Raw genomic sequence first — 7532 nt, 5'->3', positions numbered from 1 at the left:
CTACACAGTAATGATCAACCATCTGTTATAGCAACTATTGAATCTGAAACAGGGGAATTACTATCAGAACCCAAATTAATCAATCAAAGATTCTCCCGCTTCTATAAAGAACTGTACACCTCTGAATAGTAAATCACACCAAGCCAGACTTTCTAAAATAATTAAGAACTCCTCTTCTGGTAACAGAGGAAGCCATCTTGCTGGGAGCCCAAATCTCTCTCAATGAACTCAAAAGAGCACTGGACAGCATAAATAAAGACAAATCACATGGATGAGATGGGATTCCTCCTGAGGTCTATTGACAATTTGGGAATCAGTTAGGTCCACTATTGCTCAAAATGATTAATACAGCCGTTCACAAAGGTTAATTTGGGAGAGATGTGAATGCAGCACCAATTTTGCTTTTATATAAAAAAAAGGTAAGGATGCCACCCAGTGTTGTCATTAAACACAGATTTTAAACTGTTGGCCAAAATGTTGTCCTCCTGTCTAAAGACTTACTTACCCAAATTGGTCCACACTGACCAAATCAGGTTTGTTAAAAAGTGTTTATCGTCTGATAACCTCCATCGACTATAAATTATCTTAGATGCTTCAACAGAAACAACAGTTTATTGGACTGTATATTATCTCTCGATGCAGAAAAAGCTTTTGATAGTCTAGAATGGTCATATCGCTGGTCTGTCTTGGAACATATGGGAATTGGCTCCAATTTCTCTAATATGACAAAAAACATATATATGTCAATCCCTCAGCTATAGTTTTAACAGGCAAAATCTGCTCTGCTCCATTCAGAATCACTAGAAGCAGCATACTAGGCGATCCGATTTCTCCTTTGCTTATTACCCATGGAACCCCTGGCCTAGGCAATTTTTCAATCGATGGAATTAACACCAATTTCCTAAAATGTACTGATCACTTCATCTCATTACACTCTGATGATATTTGAATATGTCTACACAATGTATCTCAGTTGCTCCAAAACACATTGAGGATCATAGATACATTCAGCTTCATCTCAAATGATAAAGTTAATCTTACAAATTCTGCCCTACTGTCTCTCAAGACCCTCTTGGAGGACCATCTCTATTTAAGGAATCCCAATCATTTCCCATTTTAAATATTTGGGAGTAGATGCATTTCCTTCCTAAGATAACACCATTGACAGAAATAACAGAACGCTCAAATCAATTAATCCAACCTCAGTAGATTGAATAACATCCCATTTGTTTTACCGGGATAATACCTATTGACAAAATGAATTTATTGCCAGGGCTGAATTTCTTTAGTTCAATGTTTACCATGGCTCCCCCTTCTAGCTATTGAGATCAAATTCATAGTGCTGTTTCAAAATGTGTATGACAAGATAAAATTAACACATTTACAAAGAAGGAAAGGAGGACCATCCGTACCAAACTTTAAATTGATTTTCCAGGCACTAGAATTTTGCCCCATCCTAAATTGGTTAAGACAGGATTCTAAATGGTATGCCCATACTCCAATATTTCACAATAATGCCTTGCGATCAGGAGGGTGGCCTTTTGCATCCCCCCAATGGTCAAAATGTGAAATCCATACCCTTACCGATGTCATGGAAAGAACATTCCAAGATTTGAAAGATACATGCACATTACCAGGCAACTCCTTTTTTCTATATTTACATCTTAGGTCAGCTATGCTGGTCAATGGAGTCCCTTGAGAAACCAAACTCCTAAACCATCTAATGATGGGATTTATAAATAAATGATCTGTGCACCCGAAAGGACTGATCTCTATAATATATAAACAACTTTTGGAATGCTCATACTCTGAGCTAGCCATTTAAAAAGTATGGTCCACAGATCTAGTTGAATCTGAACAACCCTTTAATAAACAAATTAGGCACATTTGGGCAGTCTTGATACAACATTTTGAACAGGAATGCAATGGTTCATTGGATCATTCTAAAACTTTGCCCATACACTGCTGCCATCTAGTGGCCAAAATCTAAATTGCAGTTGGGCTGGAATTCTACATTATGACCTTTCTCTTGGATTTCGAAGATGATGGTACATAAAAATACAAAAGAACAGTTGGTTTTTTCTTTGTATTATCTTTTACCAGATCTATTGTGTTATATTATACTACATTCTTTTCACATTTCCACAAACGTCAAAGTGTTTCCTTTAAATTGGTACCAAGAATATACATATCCTTGCTTCAGGGCCTGAGTTACAGGCAGTTAGATTTGGGTATGTCATTTTAGGTGAAAATTGGAAAAAAAGGGACGGATCCTTATTAAAGTGCATTTCAAGTTTGATTCGATTTTTGGTTGAGATGGAAATGTGAATCCAACGTATCAATTATTCATTTGTAGATAAACTGGATATTGAATTGTGTTTGGTTGTCAACGCAACCAAATATCAACATTTGAAGGAGATGTATCTTTGCTTGGATATTTCCATCTGTGCAGCTGACGTAGTCCAGCTTTAATTCCAGTTTGTCTACTAATTAACTATTGATATGTTGAATTCACATCTCCATCTCAATCAAAAATCTGAGTTAAAGAAGTAGGGATAAATAAAATCTAACTTTAAATAAAAAAACATTTAAGAGGGATATATGATGCGGTTTGGATAACACATTGGAATGATATAAACTTTTCAGCTAGTTGTGCCTGTTATACAGATCATGGGAAAAGAAAAGCATGTGTGTGTGCGTGTGTGTGTGTGTGTGTGTGTGTGTGTGTGCTTGTTTGGAAAGGCAAATTAATAAGTGTGGAAATTATGTGTCTAGTTACACTATTTGATTGAAACTATGCACTGTAAAGTAAAAAAAAAGTTCAAAACACCTACAGTAACTCATCTTCTTCAAGAATGTTTTCCTCTTCAAAAGTGACATTTAAAAACAGCTACAAAAAGTACACAGAATATGAGACTGTATTGAAGAAGCAATAACTACACAGCTGATTTGGTAGTGACACTAACATTTTATCACACTAAAGGCAGTTGCTTAAAGTTTTCTAAGAAAATGTCCTTTCCTAAGGCTCCACACAAAACTTTCAGTCTCAAATCACCTTTTATGCAACACCCTCAGTCGCCACCCCCCATCTTTATTAGTGCAATAACCAGCCCCAGGTATGCTCATTAAGAGGGCGCGGCTCCCTCTAACAAGCACTCTGATTGGCTCTCAGAGAAAACGTGATATCACAGACAGCCCTCTATATTACCAGGTCACAGGTCAGCCATAGTGTTTGTTTACATTTACTTTGTTTACAAACATTGGAGTAAAACAAGCTAATGATTTGGGTTCTGATGGGGTATGGCAGTTTAACTAATCTCATAAGGCATTTATAAGATATATTCTTCAAGAATAAATGGCTACATTTCAATAAATGTATGTAGCAACTGCAGATTTCCCCTTTAAATTGCGCAATCTGTAACACTTCAGCGATACAGATTAAATAGTCCCAAATCTTTGAATGAGGTATTAGACTCCATCTAACAATGAGAGCCCTAGACCGTTACATGTTCCATTGCATGCCCTAATGAACACAATCATGGTGACGGCTTGTTGGAACACTTCTTGCAAAGCCATATTTTTCATGATATCTCTATGTAACACGGTTAGCTGGCAAAAATAGGGATATCTTTGAAGTGTGCCGTATGTCACCATAATGAGGCAGTAGGAAAATGGAAAAACAGAATGCGTGTAAGTCCCTAGTGCGATAATGATCCCATAAGACTGCCATACATCTATGGTTCCACATGCAGGGGCCGGGTAGGAAACCTCAGTTTTTGGCCTGCATACTAGACCTACGGGCCTTCCTCAAATTAATGGGTGGAGCACTGGGGTGATAGGCCCTGACACAGTCCCCCATTCCTCATGAAAATAACACACGGTTACCCATAGCAACCACTTTTACAAGCCCTCTTCCCAAATGTAAAACACCTGGCTGAGTTTTCCAGTGCTTTGGGTCTCATTTTAGACCTCAGTAGAGAGAGGCGAGAAGGAGGGTCAGTCGCTCACACACTATCAGCGATTCCTATACCAAAAAAGTGACATGTCAAAGGCAATAAATCATGAGTTCCCCACTGTGATGATTTGGTACTTGTTCAGGTCCAGGCACCAGATGTACTGAACTGAGGTGAGGAGGGCTATAGAGGGTACATTGTTGATTTATTTGCCAGCATTTTAAAATTGGTTTCACTGTAGATTATTCATACATGGCTATGTTCCACAAGGAATTAAAATATTTTATTTACCGTAGATGGTTATTTGAGAAATAGTAACTGTTTCCGCCTGAATTCTCAATACAGTTGAGTTATTTAGGAAAAAAAGAAAGTCAATGTTTTTCCACTTTGAACCGACAGGTTCCTTGTTTTAATTCCCTGATAATTCCACCACCTTAATGCACAGAGGAAATTATGAGTAAGGTCAAGGAACCTGTCGGTTCAAAGTGGAAAAACATTCACTTTCTTTTTTCCGAAATAACTCATTTTTAAATTCATAAGAGCTAGGTAAATGGGTAATCCGTTTGGATACGGCATTATTCTTTTCCTTTGAGAGCTTTACTTAATTGTTTTATTTATTGATACCTTAAAGTGGCTAGAGATTTGAGTCAGTATGTTGGCAGCAGCCACTCAATGTTAGCAATGGCTGTTTAGGGATAGGCATTCCGCTAGCGACCCACCTTGACAACATCATGTGAAATTGCAGAGCGCCAAATTCAAAATACAGAAACACTCATAATAAACATTTATAAAAAGATACAAGTGTTATACATCGGCTTAAAGATTAACTTCTTGTTAATCCAGCCGCGGAGTCAGATTTCAAAAAGGCTTTACGGTGAAAGCATACCATGCGATTATCCGAGGACAGCGCACCGCTTACAAAAGCATACAAACATTTTCAAGCCAAGTAGAGGAGTCATGAAAGTCAGAAATAGCGATAAAATTAATCACTTACCTTTGATGATCTTCCTCTGGTTGCAGTCACAAGAGTCCCTGTTACACAATAAATGTTCATTTTGTTCGATAAAGTCCCTCTATATATCCCAAAAACTCAGTTTTGTTGGCGCGTTTTGTTCAGTAATCCACTGGCTCAAAGGCGGTCACAACATGCAGAAGAATACATCCTAATAGTACCGGTGAAGTTCGTCGAAACATGTCAAACGATGTTTATAATTCATCCTCAGGTTGTCTATTGTCTAAATAATCGATAATATTTCAATGGGACAATAGCGAATTCAATAGAAAGGAAAAACAATGAAGGGCGTGCAATCGCTCACGCGTGCAAACCAGCTCTCCTCCATTTGAGTGTTTTCTTTCCAATGGTACCAATTATATGCATATCCTAGCTTCTGGGCCTGAGTAACAGGCAGTTTACTTTGGGCACCTCAGTCATCCAAACTTCCGAATACTGCCCCCTATTCCAAAAAAGTTAAGTCTGATTTTCAGTATATCGGTCCCAGCTTCGATGCACCTGTACTGACCTCGCCTTCTGGATGATAGCGGGGTGAACAGGCAGGGGCTCAGGTGGTTGTTGTCCTTGATGATCTTTTTGGCCTTCCTGTGACATCGGGTGGTGTAGGTGTCCTGGTAGTTTGCCCCCGGTGATGCATTGTGCAGACCTCACTACCCTCTGGAGAGCCTTGCGGTTGTGGGCGGAGCAGTTGCCATACCAGGCAGTGATACAGCCCGACAGGATGCTCTCGATTGTGCATCTGTAAAAGTTTGTGAGGGTTTTTGGTGACAAGCATAATTTTTTCAGCTTCCTGAGGTTGAAGAGGTGCTGTTGCGCTGTTGCACCTTCTTCACCACGCTGTCTGTGTGGGTGGACCATTTCAGTTTGTCCATGATGTGTACGCCGAGGAACTTAAATCTTTCCACTTTCTCCACTACTGTCCCGTTGATGTGGATAGGGGGGTGCTCCCTCTGCTTTTTCCTGAAGTCTACAATCATCTCCTTTGTTTTGTTGACGTTGAGTGTGAGTTTTTTTTCCTGGCACCACACTCCGAGGGCCCTCACTTCCTCCCTGTAGGCCGTCTCGTTGTTGTTGGTAATCAAGCCTACTACTGTAGTGTCATCTGCAAACTTGATGATTGAGTTGGAGGCGTGTATGGCCACACAGTCATGGGTGAACAGGGAGTACAGGAGAGGGCTGAGAACACACCCTTGTGGGGCCCCAGTGTTGAGGATCAGCGGGGTGGAGATGTTGTTTCCTACCCTCACCACCTAGGGCCGGCCCCTCAAAGTCCAGGACCCAGTTGCACAGGGCGGGGTTGAGACCCAGGGTCTCGAGCTTAATGACGAGTTTGGAGGGTACTATGGTGTAAAATGCTGAGCTGTAGTTGATGAACATCATTCTTACAGTTATTCCTCTTGTCCAGATGGGCTAGGGCAGTGTGATTGAGATTGCGTCGTCTGTGGACCTATTGGGGCAGTAAGCAAATTGGAAGGGGTCTAGGGTGTCAGGTAGGGTGGAGGTGATATGATCCTTGACTAGTCTCTCAAAGCACTTCATGATGACGGAAGTGAGTGCTATGGGGCGATAGTCGTTTAGCTCAGTTACCTTTGCTTTCTTGGGAACAGGAACAATGGTGGCCCTCTTGAAGAATGTGGGAACAGCAGACTGAGTTAAGGTTTGATTGAATATGTCCGTAAACACACCAGCCAGCTGGTCTGCGCATGCTCTGAGGACGCGGCTAGGGATGCCATCTGAGCCTGGCAGCCTTGCGAGGGTTAACACGTTTAAATGTTTTACTCACGTTGGCTGCGGTGAAGGAGAGTCTGCAGGTTTTGGTAGCGCGCCGTGTCGGTGGCACTGCATCATCCTCAAAGCGAACATGAAGTTGTTTAGTTTGTCTGGGAGCAAAACATTGGAGTCCGAGAACGGGACTGGTTTTCTTTTTGTAGTCCGTGATTGACTGTAGACCCAGCCACATACCTCTCGTATCTGAGCCGTTGAATTGCGACTCTACTTTGTCTCTATACTGATGCTTAGCTTGTTTGATTGCCTTGCAGAGGGAATAGCTACACTGTATTCGGTCATGTTTCCGGTCGCCTTGCCCTGATTAAAAGCACTGGTTCGTGCTTTCAGTTTTGCGCGAATGCTGCCATCAATCTACGGTTTCTGGTTGGGGAAGGTTTTAATTGTCGCCGTGGGTACAACATCACCGATGCACTTGCTTATAAACTCGCTCACCAAATCAGCGTATACATCAATGTTGTTGATCGACGCTATCTGGAACATATCCCAGTCCATGTGATCGAAGCAATCTTGAAGCGTGGAATCAGATTGGTCGGACCAGCGTTGAACAGACCTGAGCACGGGCGTTTCCTGTTTTAGTTTCTGTCTATAGGCTGGGAGCAACAAAATGGAGTCGTGGTCAGATTTGCTGAAAGGAGGGTGAGGGAGGGCTTAGTATGCATCGCGGAAGTTTGAGTAACAGTGATCCAGAATTTTTCCAGCCCGGGTCGGTCATTCGATATGCTGATCAAATTTAGGGAGCCTTGTTTTCAGATTAGCCTTGTTAAAATCCCCAGAAACAA

The sequence above is a fragment of the Salmo salar genome, chromosome 11 (genome assembly GCF_965601325.2).
Source record: "Salmo salar chromosome 11, fSalSal1, whole genome shotgun sequence".
In the NCBI taxonomy this organism is placed as follows: Eukaryota; Metazoa; Chordata; class Actinopteri; order Salmoniformes; family Salmonidae; genus Salmo; species Salmo salar.
This window is presented reverse-complemented; position numbering follows the sequence as displayed.